Consider the following 20,961-nt stretch of genomic DNA (forward strand, 5'->3'; position numbering starts at 1 on the left):
CATCAGTATACCTCAATGAGTCACTGATTATTTCATTATTTAAAACTATGTCTCGACCTTTTACATATGAGTGAACAGTGCCTTCATGGTATGTCAAGTAAGCATAAGACTCTTTGACCAAAGGAGGGTGCACTGGATTTTTTATGTTTTAAAAAATGATTCCAGTCCAGAAATTCCAAATTTTCAACAAAAGAAAAATCTTTCTTTTTCAGATTTGGTAAATCAACCAAAAAGACTAGACAACACAAAAAAGTGATTTAATCATATAAAAAAAATTTAAAACAGAGAGTAATTTTAAATATGAAAACTTTTTTTAAAGAACAAATTAAAATAAAATGAAACACATGTATGATGTAACACTCATTTGGGCCCAGAGGTGGTTCATTTTAATGAAACATGTATGGACCACCTAGAATCTGAAATTTAAGATAGGCCCAGATGATTCAGCACGTGCAATAAGGCCAGAGAAAGCAATTTAGAGAGAAGGTTCTTCATTTGCCCAGAATTGTCTCATCCGACCCTGTGAGACCAAAACTTAACAAACACATCAGGAAAGCTCAAACAATGAATCATAGCTTAAAATACCAAGACTAGTCCTAAGCATTCAAAATCTGTCCTCAGCTAGTGATTTTGTAAAAATATCTGCTAATTGCTCCTCTGATTTAACAAATTGAATGCTAATATCCCCTTTTTGGACATGTTCTCTTATTGAGTGAAATTTCACTTCAATATGTTTAATCCTAGAGTACAAACCTGGATTTTTAGAAATATTAATGGCACTCATATTATCACACAATAAGGGAATATTTTCAGCATTTAACTTGTAATCAGCAAGCTGTGTTTTTAACCATAAAATCTGAGAACAACAAGAAGAAACAGCTATATACTCAGCCTCTGCAGTGGATAAGGCCACTGTTGGTTGCTTCTTACTTGACCAAACATTTAAGGATTTTTCAAGGAAGCAACATAAGCCTGAGGTGCTCCTTCTATCAACTTTATCAGCAGCAAAATCTGCATCACAATAACCAACTGCAGAAAAATCATCAATCTTAGGATACCAAAGACCAAATTTGGATGTGCCATGAACATATGTAATGATCCTTTTAACTGCTGAAAGATGTGACTCTTTAGGTTTGGATTGGAACCTTGAACACAATCCAACACTTTGCACAATGTCGAGTCTAGAGGAAGTTAAGTACATAAGAGAACCAATCATTCCTTTATACCTAGTCTCATCTATATCTTTCTATGTTTCTCCCTTATCTAATTTAGAATTAGGGTGCATGGGAGTTCCCATGGATTTGGCATTTTCCATACCAAATTTCTTAACTAATTCCTTGGCATACTTCTCTTGATGAATGAAAATACCATTTTCAGTTTGTTTAATTTGCAGCCCAAGGAAAAAATTAAGTTCACCCATCATACTCATGTCAAATTCACTTGTCATAAGTTTTCCAAATTCAGAACAAAGGGATTCATTGGCTGATCCAAAAATGATGTCATCAACATATATTTGAACTAGAATAAAAGAATCATTAGAATTCTTGATAAATAGAGGTGTGTCTGTGGTGCCTCCTTGAAAACCATTTTTTAAAAGAAAAGAGCTAAGTCTCTCATACCAAGCTCTAGGAGCTTGTCTTAAACCATAAAGAGCTTTAGATAGTTTGAAAACATGATCAGAATGCTCTTTATTTTCAAAACCAGGTGGCTGCTTGGTGCACGAAATTGTGATCATCAACAATGGCGCCAAAAACTTGGTAGCGCTCTCAAACGTGAATCACACTTTGTCACAACTCCGTACAACTAACCAGCAAGTGCACTGGGTCGTCCAAGTAATACCTTACGTGAGTAAGGGTCGATCACACGGAGATTGTTGGTATGAAGCAAGCTATGGTAACCTTATAAATCTCAGTTAGGCGGATAATAAATGTTATGGAGCTTTCGAATAATAAATAATAAATAAATAGGAAATAAAGATAGAGTTACTCATGTAATTCAATGGTGGGAGTTTCAGATAAGTGTATGTAGGTGCTGTGATCCTTCTGAATCTCTGCCTTCCTACTGCCTTCCTTCAATCCTTCTTATTCCTTTCCATGGCAAGCTGTATGTAGGGCATCACCGTTGTCAATGGCTATATCCCATCCTCTCAGTGAAAATGATCCAAATGCTCTGTCACAGCATGGCTAATCATCTGTCAGTTCTCGATCATGTTGGAATAGAATCCCTTGATTCTTTTGCGTTTGTCATCATGCCCAACAATCGTGAGTTTAAAGCTCTTCACAGTCATTCAATCCTGGAATCCTACTCGAAATACCATAGACAAGGTTAGACTTTTCGGATTCCCATGAATGCCGCCATCAATTCTAGCTTATACCACGAAGATTCTGGTTAAGGAATCCAAGAGATATGCGCCCGGTCTAAGGTAGAACGGAAGTGGTTGTCAGTCACGCGTTCATAAGTGAGAATGATGATGAGTGTCACGGATCATCACATTCATCATGTTGAAGTGTAACGAATATCTTAGAATAAGAACAAGCGAAATTGAATAGAAGATAGTAGTAATTGCATTGAAACTTGAGATACAGCAGAGCTCCAAACCCTTAATCTATGGTGTGTAGAAACTCCACCGTTGAAAATACATAAGTGATGAAGGTTCAGGAATGACCGAATGGCCAGCCCCCAAACATGATCAATAGTCTCCTAAGTTGAATAATAAAATAAAACTGAGACCAAAGATGTCTAACACAATAGTAAAACGTCCTATTTATACTAGACTAGCTACTAGGGTTTACAGAAGTAAGTAATTGATGCAGAAATCCACTTCCGGGGCCCACTTGGTGTGTGCTTGGGCTGAGCTTGATCTATCCACGAGCTGAGGCTTCTCTTGGAGTTGAACGCCAAGTTGTAACGTGTTTTGGGCGTTCAACTCTAGTTCGTGACGTGTTTATGGCGTTTGACTCCAGAATGCAGCATGGAACTGGCGTTGAGCGCCAGTTTACGTCATCTAATTACGAATAAAGTATGAACTATTATATATTGCTGGAAAGCTCTAGATGTCTACTTTCTAACGCCGTTGAGAGCGCGCCATTTGAAGTTATGTAGCTCCAGAAAATTTATTTCGAGTGCAGGGAGGTCAGAATCCAACAGCATCAGCAGTCCTTTGTCAACCTTCTTATCAGAGTTTTGCTCAGGTCCCTCAATTTCAGCCAGAAAATACATGAAATCACAGAAAAACACAAAAACTCATAGTAAAGTCCAGAAATGTGAATTTTACATAAAAACTAATGAAAACATCCCCAAAAGTAGCTAGATCCTACTAAAAACTACCTAAAAACTCCCTTCCTTTGAGGTGTCCCATTATTCACGGAATTCCTCTCAGAAGTGTACATGAACTAGTTATTTGCAACCATGTCAATAAGTTCTTGAGCCTCTGCAGGCGTTTTCTTTAGGTGAATAGATCCACCTGCAGAATGGTCCAGTGACATCTTAGAGAACTCAGATAGACCATAATAGAATATATATATCATGGTCCATTTTGAAAACATGTCAGAAGGACATCTTTTGGTCATCTGCTTGTATCTTTCCCAAGCTTCATAGAGGGATTCACCATCTTTTTGTTTGAATGTTTGAACATCCACTCTAAGCTTGCTCAGCTTTTGAGGAGGAAAGAACTTAGCCAAGAAGGCCGTGACCAGCTTATCCCAGGAGTCCAGGCTATCTTTAGGTTGAGAGTCAAACCATGCTCTAGCTCTGTCTCTTACAGCAAAAGGGAAAAGCATGAGCCTGTAGACTTCAGGACCTACTCCATTAGTCTTAACAGTCTCACAGATCTGCAAGAACTCAGTCAAAAACTGATAGGGATCTTCTGATGGAAGTCCATGAAACTTGCAGTTCTATTGCATTAGAGCAACTAATTGAGGTTTTAGCTCAAAATTGTTTGCTCCAATGGCAGGAATTAAGATGCTTCTTCCATCAAACTTGGAAGTAGGTGAAGTATAATCACCAAGCATCCTTCTTGCATTATTGTTGTTGGGTTCGGCTGCCATCTCCTTTTCTTGTTCAAAAATTTCAGCAAGGTTGTCTCTGGATTGTTGTAATTTAGCTTCTCTTAGTTTTCTCTTCAAAGTCCTTTCAGGTTCTGGATCAGCTTCAACAAGAATGCCTTTTTCCTTGTTCCTGCTCATATGAAAGAGAAGAGAACAGAAAAAGAAGAGGAATCCTCTATGTCACAGTAGAGAGGTTCCTTATTGTTAATAGAAGAAGAAAGGGAATAAAGAAAGAAAAATCCAAACACAAAGGTGAGGATAGGGGCAGAGATTTTAGATGAAGAGAAGTGTTAGTGAATGAATAAATAAATAGAATAAGATGAGAGACATAAGTTTTCGAAAATAATTTTGAAAAGGAGTTAATGATTTTCGAAAATTAAGATAGGAAATAAAATTAAAATTAAAATTTAAAACAATTAATTAATTAAAAAGAATTTTTGAAAAAGAGGGAGGTATTTTCGAAAATTAGAGAGAGAAAAGTTGTTAGGTGGTTTTGAAAAAGATAAGAAACAAACAAAAAGTCAAATAGTTAGTTGAAAAAGATTTGAAAATCAATTTTGAAAAGATAAGAAGATAAGAAGATAAGAAGTTAGAAAAGATATATAAAATCAAATTTTTGAAAAAAGATAAAATTTTGAAAAAGATATGATATAAAAGATAAGATAAAAAGATATGATTAAAAAGATATGGTTAGAAAAGATTTAATTTTTTAAAATTAAAATTAATTACTTGACTAACAAGAAACTAAAAGATATGATTCTAGAATTTAAAGATTGAACCTTTCTTAACAAGAAAGTAACAAACTTCAAATTTTTGAATCAATCATATTAATTGTTAGCATAATTTTCGAAAATAAAGATAAAACTAAGAAAAAGATTTTTGAAAAATATTTTAAAAAAATAAATTTCGAAAATTAATAAAAAAATGAAAAAAATTTGATTTTTGAAAAAGTTTTGAAAAGATAAGATTTTTAAAATTTGAAAATTTGACTTGACTTACAAGAAACAACTAATTTTAAAATTTTTTGACTAAGTCAACCCAAATTTTCGAAATTTTGAGAGAAAAAAGGAAAAGATATATTTTTTTATTTTTGAATTTTTTAATGATGAGAGAGAAAAACACAAATATGACCCAAAACATGAAAATTTTGGATCAAAACCAATGATGCATGCAAGAACACTATGAATGCATGAATTTTTGAAAAATGCAAGAACAAGATAAATATGCAATTGACCCCAAACTTAAAACATGACACAAGACTCAAACAAGAAACACAAAATATTTTTGGTTTTTATGATTTTATGATTTTTTTGTATTTTCTTTTATTATTTTCAAAAAATATATAGGAAAAAGAAAATAAGAAATTCAAAATTTTTAATAAGAATTCCAGGAATCTTTCAATATTAGCCTAAAGCTCCAATCCAAGGGTTGGGCATGGCTTAATAGCCAGCCAGCTTTAGAAGATATAAATCAGGCATGTAACAACTGATATTCCAATTAACTTGCCTCTATGCTGATGGTTTTGAAGCCTCAATCCAATTGAGTTAGACATGGCTTTAAAGCGAGCCAAGCTTCAACATACTTTATGAAACACTAGAATTCATTTTTAAAAATTTTGAATAATTTTTCGAAAACAAAGAAAAAATTTTGAAAAATATTTTTGAAAACTTTTTGAAAAGAAAAATAAAAAGAAAATTACCTAATCTGAGCAACAAGATGAACCGTCAGTTGTCCATACTCGAACAATCCCCAGCAACAGTGCCAAAAACTTGGTGCACGAAATTGTTATCATCAACAATGGCACCAAAAACTTGGTAGCGCTCTCAAACGTGAATCACACTTTGTCACAACTCCACACAACTAACCAGCAAGTGCACTGGGTCGTCCAAGTAATACCTTACGTGAGTAAGGGTCGATCACACGGAGATTGTTGGTATGAAGCAAGCTATGGTAACCTTATAAATCTCAGTTAGGCGGATAATAAATGTTATGGAGCTTTCGAATAATAAATAATAAATAAACAGGAAATAAAGATAGAGTTACTCATGTAATTCAATGGTGGGAGTTTCAGATAAGTGTATGGAGGTGCTATGATCCTTCTGAATCTCTGCTTTCCTACTGCCTTCCTTCAATCCTTCTTATTCCTTTCCATGGCAAGCTGTATGTAGGGCATCACCGTTGTCAATGGCTACATCCCATCCTCTCAGTGAAAATGGTCCAAATGCTCTGCCACAGCATGGCTAATCATCTGTCGGTTCTCGATCATGTTGGAATAGAATCCCTTGATTCTTTTGCGTTTGTCATCACGCCCAACAATCGTGAGTTTGAAGCTCGTCACAGTCATTCAATCCCCAGAATCCTACTCGAAATACCACATACAAGGTTAGACTTTCCGGATTCCCATGAATGCCGCCATCAGTTCTAGCTTATACCACGAAGATTCTGGTTAAGGAATCCGAGAGATATGCGCCCGGTCTAAGGTAGAACAGAAGTGGTTGTCAGTCACGCGTTCATAGGTGAGAATGATGATGAGTGTCACGGATCATCACATTCATCATGTTGACGTGCAACGAATATCTTAGAATAAGAACAAGCGGAATTGAATAGAAGATAGTAGTAATTGCATTGAAACTTGAGGTACAGCAGAGCTCTATACCCTTAATCTATGGTGTGTAGAAACTCCACCGTTGAAAATACATAAGTGATGAAGGTTCAGGCATGGCCAAATGGCCAGCCCCCAAACGTGATCAATAGTCTCCTAAGATGAATAATAAAATAAAACTGAGACCAAAGATGTCTAACACAATAGTAAAACGTCCTATTTATACTAGACTAGCTACTAGGGTTTACAGAAGTAAGTAATTGATGCAGAAATCCACTTCCGGGGTCCACTTGGTGTGTGCTTGGGCTGAGCTTGATCTATCCACGAGCTGAGGCTTCTCTTGGAGTTGAACGCCAAGTTGTAACGTGTTTTGGGCGTTCAACTCTGGTTCGTGACGTGTTTCTGGCGTTTGACTCCAGAATGCAGCATGGAACTGGCGTTGAGCACCAGTTTACGTTGTCTAATTATGAATAAAGTATGGACTATTATATATTGCTGGAAAGCTCTAGATGTCTAATTTCTAACGCCGTTGAGAGCGCGGTATTGGAAGTTCTGTAGCTCCAGAAAATCCATTTCGAGTGCAGGGAGGTCAGAATCCAACAACATCAGCAGTCCTTTGTCAGCCTTCTTATCAGAGTTTTGCTCAGGCTCCTCAATTTCAGCCAAAAAATACCTGAAATCACAGAAAAACACACAAACTCATAGTAAAGTCCAGAAATGTAAATTTTACATAAAAACTAATGAAAACATCCCCAAAAGTATCTAGATCCTACTAAAAACTACCTAAAAACAATGCCAAAAAGCGTATAAATTATCCGCTCATCACTGCTCCACATACACTTCTCTATCTATCACACCATTCAAAAATGCACATTTCACATCCATTTGATATAATTTAAAACCACAAAATGCAACATAGGCTAAGAGAAGTCTTTCTGGCTTCCATTCGGGCAACAGGGGCAAAGGATTCATCAAAGTCTATTCCTTCTTCTTGGTCGTATCCTTGTGCCACAAGCCTTTCCTTGTGTCTTGCAATGCTGCCATCTTCTCCTAACTTGTTCCGAAATATCCACTTGGTGCCGGTCACTTTCTTTCCACTTGGCCTTGGAACCAAAGTCCACACTTGGTTCTTCTCAAACTCAAGAAGCTCATCCTCCATTGCTTTAACCCAAGAAGGGTCACTAAGAGCTTCCTTGACATTTTGAGGCTCTATTTGTGAAAGAAGGGCAATGTTTGATCCTTCATTTTCCTTTCTAGTGGAAGACCGAGTTTGCACTCCATGAGAGACGTCCCCAATGACAAATTTCTCAGGATAATTCTTCAAGAATCTCTATTCACGAGATCTGGTGGACTTGGAGGCAGATTCAGTCACCAAGGGATTCTGGGTACTGCTGGTTTCAGGATTTTCTTCAGATTCATGAGACAAAATGGAATTGTCTCTCAAATTTTTAGCAGCTATAGCATCTAGTTCAGCTAGTCCAGAATTTCCATTCTCTTTATTCAGAGCAGTTTCATTGTCCTTTTGAACTTAATTCTCTGCATCATAATCTTCCAAAATACTTTGCACCAAGTTAGTATCACAAAATGTAACATGTATGGACTCTTCAATAATTCTAGCATCTTGATGATAAACCCTATATGCTTTACTAGTTGTGGAATATCCTACAAACAAACACTCATACGCCTTTGGATCAAATTTACCCAAATTATCCTTGTTATTTAAAACAAAACATTTGCATCCAAAGATGTGTAAGTAGTCTAAGTTTGGTGGATAGCCTTTCCAAAGTTCATAAGGGTTTTCTTTAAAAATTTCTTTATGATTGTTCTATTCAAAATGTGGCAAGCCGTGTTAACTGCTTCAGCCTAAAGGAATTTTGGAACATTACTCTCACAAAGTATAGCTCTTGTCATCTCTTGTATGCTTCTATTTCTTCTTTCTACAACACCATTTTGTTGTGGTGTCCTTGGACAAGAGAAGTTGTGAGCACTACAAGAAAAAAGGCCTGTCGGCACCCTTTTTTCTTGCCATGCTTTTAAAGCGTGCCCAAAGGTAGTCTATGGGCACGCTTTTGCGAGGGTGGCCACTGATTTGTGATTTGGCCACACTTTTTTTGCCATGCTTAAAAAGCATGGCCATAGAGAGAAATCGGCGCGCTTTTACGAGGGTTGCCAAATTCTTGTATTCGAGATATTCCAAATTCTTCACAAAAGGATTCAAATAAATTATTTTCAAATTCAGTTCCATGATCACTTCTTATAGAAGAGATCTTTAAATCCTTTTCATTTTGAATTTTCTTGCAAAAAGGTTCAAAGGTCGAAAAGGCTTCATTTTTGTGTGCAAGAAATAAAACCCAACCAAACCTAGTATAATCATCTACAATCACTAAACCATAATGTTTACCACCTAGGCTTTGAGTTCTTGTTGGACCAAATAAATCAATGTGTAGCAACTCAAGTGATCTTTTAGTAGAGATGTCTTCCTTTGGTTTAAAAAAACCTTTTGTTTGTTTTTCCATTTGGCAAGCATCACAAGTGATGTCTTTGTCAAACTTTATCAAAGGAAGACCTCTTACTAATTCTTTCTTTACAAGTTTGTTTATTTGAAACATACTTGCATGGCCCAATCTCTTGTGCCATAGCCACTTTTCAGATTCTTTAGAGTGAAGACACGCTGCATTTTGATCCTTTAGTTCATCAAGAGTAAGTCCATACATATTATTAAAATGCTTGGCAACAAACATCACTTCATTTGCCTTTTCATTAACAATACAGCATTCAAGTCATTTGAAAGTCACTAAATATCCTAAATCACACAGCTGACTTATACTCACAAGATTGTGCTTCAAACCACATACCAAAAGTACATCATCAATGAAAGTAGATTGCTCATTACCTACTTTTCCAACAGCAATAATTTTACCTTTACCATCATCTCCAAAGGTCACAAAACCTCCATCATACTTATTTAGTTTGATGAAGTAAGTTGACCTTCCAGTCATGTGCCTTGAACATCAACTATCCATATACCACATGTCCTTTTTGTTCTTGGATGCTAGGCAAATCTCATCAAGATTGTTGTTTCCAGCCATGAAACAGTCTTTGTCTTCACCTTCTAATTCTTCTCCTTCATTTGAGTCGTTCTCAAGATCCTCCCAAGCTGCCATGAGCACTCTCTTCCTTTCCTTCTTTCCTTTGTCCTCCTATTTAAGCTTTGGACAGTTTAGCTTGAAGTGTCCAGCCTCCTTGCAGTGATGGCACGTCACCTTGCTCAAGTCGATCTTGTGCTCCTTTGAACTTGAACCCTTATATTTTCCCTTGTTCTTCATCATCCTTCTAAATCTCCTAGCAAAATACAAAAGCTCATCATCTGAAATACCATCACTAGACTCACTCTCTTTTGGTTCTATTTGTGATTTGAGGGCTATTCCCTTTTTCTTTGAGTCTTTGTTTGTGTGTGTGGTTTCATAGGCAAGGAATTTTCCTCTCAACTCATCATAGGTTATGGGGCTTAGGTTGTTGCTCTCGGTTAGGACAGTGGCAGTGGTTTCCTATTCTTTTGTGAGGCTTCTAAGGAGTTTTCTCACCAAGGTTTATTCTGCATAGTTTGTACCCATAGCATCAAGGTTGTTGATTATGATTGAGAATCTCTCAAACACTTCATCAATGCTTTCTCCATCCTTCATATTAAACATCTCGTACTCTTTTTGCAGTATATCAATCCTCGTTTCTTTGACTTGTTTAGTGCCTTCGTGTGTAACCTAGAGTTTTTCCCATATTTCTTTAGCTTTCTTACATCTAGACACCTTCCAGTACTCTTCAAAGCTGATAGCACAGTGAAGAAGGTGGATTGCTTTAGCATTCAGCTCTATCTTCTTCTTATCATCTTCATTCCATTCAGCTTCTTCTTTTGGAGTCACCACTCCATCAGCACTTATTTTTGTTGGGATCTTGGGACCGTTCACAACGATCTTCCATATGTTGTAGTTAATAGACTGGATGAATATCCTTATCCTTTCTTTCCAGTAGGCATAGTTCTTCCCGTTGAAGAAAGGTGGCCGGTTTTTTGACTGGCCTTCAGTGAAGGTGTAGGCAACTGTGGTTGTGCCCAAGTTGTTCACCATTAGATCTTTGCTCCAAGCGGTTAAGCTCGATTCTTGAGACCTTAGCTCTGATACCAATTGAAGGTTGTGGTAGGCTTAGAGAAGGGGAGGTTGAATCTATGCCTTCCTTTTTAAGTTGCTGTTATGACCTTTTAAATTAAACTTTCAATTCTGATTCTATTTGTACTCAGCAGTGGAAATTTATGAGACAATTTATTTTTGTCTCATGAATATCAGAAAATAGAACACAGCAGAGAAGAGAAAAGCTAACACCAGCATATATCCTGGTTCGGTTGCCTTGTGCTATGCAACTTACGTTCAGTCTCCTCCACAACAATGGAGGAATTTCTACTATAGTTAAAAGTATTACATACACCAATTTCACACTCAAGTTCTAACCTAACTTGACATTGGCTATGCTAACACCTAACTAGTCACTCTTAGTGCTAACCCAACTAAGAAAGGGATACCTAACAGATACAAGATACAAGACACTTAAACAACCTAAATAAATCAGAAAATAACTCTAGGCTTTTCTCTCAAGTGTATCACTCAGCCTTTTTCCACTCATGGCTTTTACTTGAGCTTTCTCACAATGCCTTTTCTCACAAGAAATTATAGAAAAATAAACATAGAAAAGTACATCACAATCTGTAAAACATGAAGGAGATTGACTTCATCAACAGCCTTTTAGCTATGTGCATAACCAGATTCACAAACCTCAAATTGAGTTCTTTAGTATTGGCCGAATGCTTCTTTAAAAGAAAGCATTATCCAAGTAGAGGAACTTCTCTTCAGAACACAACTCACAAACTCTGGTTTTATCTCCTTAGTTCTGAATGAGCAGAAAGTCTTCTTTTATCTCCTTGTATGTTGCTTGGTTGCTCTTCCTAGGTCAACTTCTTGAGCCTTGAGCTTCACTAACCCACTGTCTCACTTTTTTCGATTAATCCTCACAATGGAAACTTTGCTTCTGACCTTCCTTGGTTGACCGAAAGCCACTTTAACAGCAGAAAAGATTTATTCAATATTAAACCCAGATCTTGACCATTGAAACACAACTCGGTCCCCAAGACATATTCTCAACCGTTGATGCACAGCAGTGAGGAACAAAAATCCTCTTTTCCATATAACCCGAAATGGAGTGGTAGAGAGTTGAAGATGAAGAGAAGAAAGTGTGTTGCATGTAAAAGGAAATGGGTTACCTTTAACCTAAGCTTGATTTGGTTTGAAATGGGTGATTAGACTTCTGAGTTTCAAGCTTGGACTTTCTCTTTCTTGCTTCTTTGATGATCACCTTAGGGAAGAAGCTTTCTCTTTCTCTTTCTCACTTTTCTGAGTTTGTGATTTGACATGGTCAGAGAAGAGAAGAACGTTGAGTTGGTGAAAGTAAATGAGAGGGATTTGAAATCAATTCGGGCTTGGATCGGGTTCTACTCAAATTCAGCCCATTAGTTATCTTGCTTTGATTTCTTTGGGCTTTCCTTGCTTTATAGCCCGCCAACCTTGTTTCTTGATTTCAATCAGTTTGGGTTGCTTGCTTTTATATTAGGTTGTTGCAATGTTGAGTTTTGGCCTGCAACACTAAATAATTAGTAATATGCAATTATAATTAATCAACAATAATTATTTATTTTGCCCAAATTAATATTTGTCATCACTAATTAAATTTATTAATTTCTTATCTCAATAGAAGAGTTAAGCTAATTCAAAAAAAATGAAGTTTGAACTCTTGTACCTCTCCTAAATTTTAAGAAGGTAATCGATACCAAGTGGATCTTTAGAAATAAATTGGGTGAGGATGGTAATGCGGTTCATAACAAGACTAGATTAGTGGCCCAATGTTACGATCAAGAAGAGGGCATTGACTTTGATAAGTCATTTGCTCCGGTAGCTTGAATGGAAGCAATAAGATTATTTCTTGCATATGCTTCCCATAAAGGCTTCAAACTCTTTCAAATGGATGTCAGTGTGCATTTTTGAATGTCTTTATTGATAGAGAAGTATATGTAGCTCAACCCCCAGTTTTGAAAACAAAGTTTTTCCAAATCATGTCTTTACACTTGCAAAAGCTCCTTATGATTTGAGACAAGCTCCTAGAGCTTGGTATGAAAGGCTTAGTGCCTTCTTGTTGCAAAATAATTTTCAAAGGGGTGCTACGGATACTACTCTATTCATCAAAGAATCTAATGATCATTTCTTGCTTGTCCAAGGGTATGTGGATGACATTGTGTTTGGTTCGGCAAATAAAACCTTGTGTGAAGAGTTTGGAAAAATAATGAATAGTGAGTTTGATATGAGCATGATGGGAGAACTAACATTCTTCCTTGGACTTCAAATCAAACAAACTCCTAGTGGTATTTTTGTTCACCAAGGTAAATATGCCAAGGAGTTGGTGAAAAAATTTGGTTTAGAAAATTCCAGACCAATAGGTACTCCTATGCATCCAAATACCAAACTAGACAAGGATGAAAATGGGAAAGATGGTGATGAAACTAGGTATAGATGAATGATTGGATCTCTCATGTATCTCACATGCTCTAGACCGGACATAGTTCAAAGTGTGGGTGTATGTTCTCGTTTTCAATCTCAACCTAAGGAATCACATCTTTCAGCTGTAAAAAGGATCATTAGGTACATAAAAGGAACATCTGATCTTGGTTTGTGGTATCCTAGTACTAATGAATTTTGTGTAGTTAGATATTGTGATGCAGATTTTTCCGGTGACCGTGTGGATAGAAGAAGTACATCGGGGATGTGTTGCTCTCTTGGACAATCCCTAAATGTATGGTCAAGTAAAAAATAAGCCACTATTGCTATATCCACTGCTGAGGCTGAATACATCTCAACTTCTTCTTGCTGTTCACAATTAATTTGGCTTAAAACTCAGCTTGCCGATTATTAACTGAAAATTGATAGTATTCCCTTACTTTGTGATAATATGATTGCAATAAATATTTCTAAAAATCATGTGTTACATTCAAGAACTAAGCACATTGAGGTTTGGTATCATTCTATAAGAGAACATGTGCAAAAGAGAACTATTGAGATTTAATTTGTAAAATCAGAAGATCAATTGGCTGATATCTTCACAAAACCAGTATGTGAAGATAGGTTCTGTAAACTAAGAACTGCTCTAGGAATAATTGATATTAAATCTGTGGAGAAATTGTGACTAATGATTTTTTGAGTATTGATCTGTCTCGCAGGTTGCAGGGAGACAAAACTAGGAAAATAATAAACTCCTCTATAAAGCTTGAGAAAAGCCCAAAAACTCTCTGTGATATGAAACTAGAAATCTGTTTCAAATGGCCTAGTATGCCTCCATATCACCACCATTGGGCCTATGTAAGACAAGCTTTGTTTAAATGATATGGGCTTCATACTAATATTATAAAATGTTTTTAATTAATTTTGGTTCAAGTCTTTCCTCTTTCTTCTCTATTTCAAGTCATATCAATCAGAAACCTTTTCAATCTTTCATGATATGTCACTTCAAAAATCGTAGTTTTTTTTTTAATTTCAAACCTTTCCTTGAAAACTGTTTCATTAAACCTTTTAAAGAGAAGTTTTTCAATGTGCATTAACAACGGTTTCTCTTTCAAGATAACCTATCTCTTCTCCACTACCCATCTTCAACGCTCTCTCTCCCTTCCACCTTTTCTTCTCTTACTCAATATGAGAAAGAAAATAGCTACCAAAAGAAGCACGGGCTCATACATCCCTGCAATCCTTCTCACTCAAAACAACTTCAATCTCATACTCACATACATATTCATTCTCATTCATCCTCTTCTCAATCTCCTCAACAAACTGAATCCATGGCAAGGAAAACTGTTCATCCCAAGGGTTCCTCTGCTCACAAGGGAGTCGAATCTTCTCGTGCAAAGAGTGGAAAAGGAAAGGGGCCCATGCACGAAGAAGAGCATCCACCCTCTCCTCCTCCACGTCCTATTTCTCATCCTTCGGGGATGCTCTGCTCCATGCAGCCGTCCTGCAATGGGTCCCAGATGGTCTATTCTTCATAATACCAGGGAGCCTCCAAACCTTGATTCACTTGACTTTAAAAACAAGTTTGGTAAACTATCCCATTCTCACTATGATCCTCATTGTTTTACTTACAGCTCAGATTATGAGTTCAATTAGCAAGTTATTTCAAAACGAACACTTTATTCTACCTTTGTGACTGATATTGATGCATTGGCTAAAAGGGCATAGATTACAGAAGTAATTTTCAATCTCTAAAATGGAACAACATTTTTAAGATTCGAAAACTTGTTTATCCAAATCTGGTTAGAGAATTCTAGTCATGAGGGTGAACTCTACTCATATGTCAGGGGTACTCAATTTTTTTTAACATGAGCACCATAAGTCAAGCCCTCGGCAATCAAGACATAGGGGTGAGTGTTTACATGACTGAAAAATAGGATAATCATGTTGGTGTTTCTTATCAAAATGCTTTGGCTAGAATCTGTGAGAACTTTTCACTCATGGATGGTATGACCCCCACTCACAGGACCCTAGGTCCTGTTAGGGCTCAACTACATCGTATTATGACTCATATCATCATACCTCAAAGCAGGTCTTACCAACGGGTGATGGTTTGTGACTGTCTAGTGCGTTATGCCATTCTGAACTCTATTCCTATTTCATTTGCATATCTCATGATCCGCCATATGTGGGACTGTGTCAAAAGTGAGAAAAATAATTATCTTCCTTATGGAATATTTTTGACTTGTTTGTTTGAATATTTTTCAATTGATTTAAGTAATGTGCCCATAGAAAACAAAGTCTCTTCTCTCAAAGGCGGTGGTGCAACAAAACAAGCTAAAGGAAAAAGTCACAAGGGTGCTAAGGCTTCAGCCATGAATGAAAGTGAAGATGAAAGCCTTCCCTCTCCTTCAGTAGCTGGTACCTCTGACTCACACAAATACCTGATCTCTGGAATTGTTAAAGACGTTCTTTAAGAGTTCATCTTCATGACCAAATAGATGGTTAGATCAAGCAAAGAATAGCGTTAGATTGCACTGCAAAATGAAAAATCCTTGATGAAATCCCATGATCGAATTGAGGTATTTTTGAAGCATCTTGATTCGCTCGATGAGGACCAGGTAATGTCAGACAAAGATGAAGATTTTTTGGAAACTGAGGAAGAGGACCCTGATGCCTAGTCTTGCTCCCTGCTGCCATTGAAAGTTTAATATTTTGTTGCTTCTAGGTTCTGAACTCTGATAACTATTTTCTAGCTCTATTCAGATATTTTTTGGATGACTGTAATAACTTTAGACACAATAACTCTGTTTGATATGCATGGTTTGCTATTTTGCTTTGTTAATTGCTGTGTTTCATTGCAGGCTTCCCTCCTTGATAACAAAAGGGGGAGAAAGTGTAAAAAATGAATGGAAACAATATGGGTTTCAATGATGGTTGAATGCCGTCTCTGGTTCTGTTGTGATGAAAATTAATTATTTCATCTTTTTTGCTCTAATGGTTGAATGCTATCTTTTTGTGATAAAAATTAATTTTTTGCTCTGTTAGTAAGCTTTAGCTTTGATCATGAACACGGGCTGTACATATTAGTTAATGATTGGTTTTCTGTGCTCTTAATTGTTATGATCATGCTCTGAATTCAGATCTGAATCTATTGAACATTAGCTCTGACCTATGATCCTCTCAAGGTTGATCAAAGCGAATACTCAGAGGGAGCAAAGTGATCAAAAGAAAAGGGGAGCTTGATGATCAAAAGACAAGGGGAGTGATATAAATCATCAAAAGAAAATTTTTGTTCCTAAATTCCTTTCAATTCATTTTTAATAATGTTTGTCATCAAGGGAGAGATTGTTGAATATGAAAAACTAATATTTGATTAAAGTGATAAACAAATATTATTAGGTAGTTATCAATTGTTTGTGTAATATGTTTGATTTAGTGTGTAGGAAAATAAATGAATTAACTAGCCCCAAGGAACAAATAAGCAAGCCCACATCTACAAATCTTACTCAATACCAATTTAGCCATAACAACAATTTGATCCAAGAATTAAATTGCTGAACCTTGAGGAAGAAAGAAAACTAAAAAGGCCCAAAGAGAAGATCCAAGCCCGTTCGGCTAAGTCACCTAAGCCTAACTCACGAAAACTTGAATCCCAAGAACAATTCATTTTAATTTCATCTTACTTCCACCGAAAGCCAAACTCTCTCTTCTCTCTCCTCTCTCTTTCTCATCGGTCACGTCACTCGCTCAACAAGGAAGAAAGAAGGAAATAAAAACTACAGAAGCTAGGTTGTGGTGAAGAACAAAAAGGTGGTTTCCAAATCTAAACAAGAGGAAGGGCTACGACCAAGAAGCTATTCTCATTCGGTGAGAGAACGTCAAAGGATTCTTTTTCCATTTGTACTACACCAAGGAACCATGAAGAAATCTACCAAACCTTAAGCATAGATCAAGCAACCATGGAGAAAATAAATTCAAATCCAGTCAAAAATTCATCCATGGTCCAACTCCAAACTTGGGGACAAAGAAACAATCCACGGTCAATATTGAAGAAACTTGAAGAAAATGGTTGAGAAAGATTGGGTAGGTTGCATGCAACAGAATCAAAGCTCTCTCTCTCCTTTGACCAAGCCGCTGCAAGCTTTGAGGATTGAAGAAGAAGACAGTATTGGGTTTGAACTTGATTCAACCTTGGAAGCTTCACTTTTCTATAATAAGGGTGAATGGCCAAGGGTTGAAGGTAAGAGAGTAGAACGAAGTACTAAGTTCGATTTTCATAGCTACCTAAGCTGTTTTGAGGTCTTCTCCTACATGGCTTACATGTTGTATCTCTTTTTTTTAGTTTAGTCTGTCTGAGTCTCATTGAAAAAGGCAAACATGGTGAGATTTGTAAGAAAAAACCAATGAGAGGTAAAAGGCAGTGAGTTAAACTAGGAGAAAAAACCATAACATGTCTCAGCTTTTCTTTGTACGTCTTTCTGTTTTGTATCTTGATCCTGTAGGGATTCCCTTGCAAGTTGGGTTAGCACTTTGCTGTTGAAAGCTAGGTTAAGTCCTACTCAAATTCAGATTGGGTTAGAATCTGGATTTGTCCCAAATAGGATTGGGTAGATCCTAGGGAATTATTAGTGTTTGTAATCTTGTGAAAAAGATAGTGAAATTCCATCATTATTGTGATAGAGACTGGATGTAGGTTACATTGCACTGAGTAGCTGAACTAGGATACATCTGTGTGTCACTCTTTCTTCTCTACTCCATTTCTGTTTTTGTAAATTCAGGGGATAAAAAGGTGAGTCTCTTACCTCGATAGGAGGCAAAAGTAAAAATACCTCCTTAGGTCTTTTAATAAAGCAAAAGTGATAGTCAGAAGGAAAGGAGGCCAATATTCAACCCCTTCTCTTGGCTAGTGATAACCATCACGATAGATGAGACTCATCAGTCATAGGGCAGGCATACATCATATGCATTTGTCTGTTTGTTTTGGTTTGCATTCTTGGGTTTTCCTATTTGATATCCATGCTTAACTTCTATATGCTTTGTTCTCTATATTTGTAAACTACCTGTGTTTTCCTTGTTTACATTGTTTGTCTGTGCAACTGAGATGCCCCTTGTCTAGAGGTAGAGTGACGAGGGTAGTTCTATTGGTATCTCGGAGGGCTGGAGGAAAGATGGTAAACTTAGGGACTTAGGTTAGAATTGTGATAAAACCAGGAATCCTTAAACTTGGATACCTTGCCTTTTTTATGGTCTTAAATTTTAGTTTTAAGTTTGAATCTTTTGTCAGAAATTCTAGGATCGCCTTCGGCTTTTCTGGGACATTATATGTTAGTTATGTGGGCACTGTTACCATGCTAAGAACCTCTGGTTCTTACCCCATACATATTTTGTGGTTTTCAGATGCAGGACGTGAGGCACATTGTTGAGGCATTCTGAAAGTTTCTGAAGTGAAGGATTTTAACTTTTTGGAGATTCTATTTTGTTTTTGATATATATATATATATATATATATATATATATATATATATTATGTTTTATCCCTCTTAGAGGTTGATTTAGAGAAATAGGTTTTGTAAACAGTATTTTGGGTCTTTTTGGGGTTCTCATGTATATATGTAGATATGTTTATATGCTCTGTCTGGTTTTAACTTCGCAAGCCAGGTTAGAAGATTTGTTATATGTATCTTGGAACTCTCTTGTATATATATTCATGCTTAGTTTACTCTTATCTTGCTTTGGTTATGTTAACGTTTACGAGAGTGCTGCGCCTTTTCTGTTTAACGCTTTTGTCTTAACTTTCCTTCAAAGGCTCCTAGATAAAACTTCTTTTAACTATATTGTATATAAGATTTTACTTTTAGAGATCGTAATACCTCACCACCTCCGTTTTATGACTTAAGCATAAGACTCTGTGTGGTAGGGTGTTACATCGAGCATAACAATTGGAATATTAAGGTGTTACAGTGAACACTCCTAATAGAGTAATGACTTGACAACCAAGTTACTCATTCATAATTTTTAGTATTTTTGTATTTACTTTAACGAACAAATATTTATAACTTGCTATAATAATATTTATAGTGAAAAATGTTATATTGTTATTTATAATTGTGGATACATACTCATATTTTTCCTTCTAATTTTAGGTCTATGAATAACATACATGTTCTATTATTGCGTGGCATACTTAAAAGCAACAAATTGGATAGAGACAATTATGAAGATTGGTATCACAACTTGAGAATGATTTCATGGATGAAAGGTTTGTTGATAAATTTAATAAGTCTACCATGATGCCCCTAGTTCCTAAAGAAGGTGAAAGTGTTGATAATGAGACAAACAAGGCTTGTGAAAAGTATAATAAAGATTGCCTTATTACCAAATGTATCATTTTAACATCTATGAGTTTCGATCTTCAGAGGCAACATCAAGATATAGATCCGTCAACTATGGTTCAATATCTTAAAAATATGTATGGTGCACAAAGCAAGATAGCTTGATATCAATTGTCAAAGGCTTTTAGATCCACCTTGGCTTTGTGGACTTTCCCGTTGAACCTCATATCTTTAAGATGATTGATCTTATTGAACAACTTAAGAAGTTGGGATGAGCAGTCTCTTCCAAAAACTATTTCAATATTCATTGTTAGTCTTAATATAATTAAAGTAAGTTATGATCTACATAAGATGCTCAACATGTTAATTGATTATGAGAATCAAATTGTATCCGAAAAAAATAAAAGAGTTGTTATAATAGTTGACAACTCTTCTAAGAAGAAAAAAAAGTGAAAAGGAAAAGAAAATGGAAAGCATAATCCCAAAAAGAAACCCGCTACACCTAAAGGTGTTGTGACAAAACTCAAGGATAAAAAAGAAAAAGCTAGCTAAAATTATGCTGAATGTTTTTATTCAAAAGATAATGGTAATTGAAAAAGAAATTGTAAGAAGTACCTTGTTTTTCTAAAAATCAAAGAAGATGAGACATGCTTGAAAATTATATTCATGATTTTCTTTAGCTAGAATTAATTCTTCTAAATGAGTATTACATATGGAGGTGACCATATTGCAGGGACTACAAGTAAGTAGGTGGTTGAAAAAAGGAGAAATTTATTTTCAGATTGGAAACAGAACAAATGTTGCTACTACAACTTTAGGATCGGTTTTCTTAGTAATGCCTACGAACAAGACACCAGTATTAGAGAATTGTCATTATGTTTTCAAATTTTTTTGCAAATTAAATGTTATTTTTATTTCTTTGTCAGACAAGAGTGGGTTTCATTTTAAATTAAAAATGACATTTGCTCTACTTATTTTGATGATGATTTAATGTAAATGACTATATTCAATATGACATTTATATCTTTCTCTAATTTAGATAGTAATTCTTATATGTATGTTTCTACTCTTAAAAGAGAAAGGGATAATCAAATAAGTGAATCATATATTTGTCATGGTAGGTTTGTCATATAAGGGAGAAAAGGATCTTAAAAAAAAAAGTTATCTTGAAAACTATAATTATAAATCATATTCAACTTGTGAAATTTAGTCTCAGAAAAAATGACAAATTCTATTTGTTGGACTTGGAGAAAGAACTACAAAATTATTGAGATTGATACATACAGATATTTGTAGACTTATAAAAATTTAAGTCAAAGAAAGATATTCTTATTTTTATCACCTTCATTGATCATATGTCTAGATATGATTTTTTATATCTTATGAAA

At 35.8% G+C, this 20,961-nt stretch overlaps 1 non-coding gene across 1 annotated transcript; it reads left to right on the forward strand.

Annotated features, from left to right (window-relative positions):
• Positions 1 to 3,543: 3,543 nt before the first annotated feature.
• LOC112716539 (small nucleolar RNA R71) lies at positions 3,544 to 3,647 on the forward strand. The gene has a single exon (XR_003160395.1). It is a non-coding gene; the product is annotated as a small nucleolar RNA R71 (small nucleolar RNA).
• The last annotated feature ends 17,314 nt before the right edge of the window (positions 3,648 to 20,961 follow it).

Source organism: Arachis hypogaea, chromosome 1 (genome assembly GCF_003086295.3).
Source record: "Arachis hypogaea cultivar Tifrunner chromosome 1, arahy.Tifrunner.gnm2.J5K5, whole genome shotgun sequence".
NCBI classification, from domain to species: domain Eukaryota; kingdom Viridiplantae; phylum Streptophyta; class Magnoliopsida; order Fabales; family Fabaceae; genus Arachis; species Arachis hypogaea.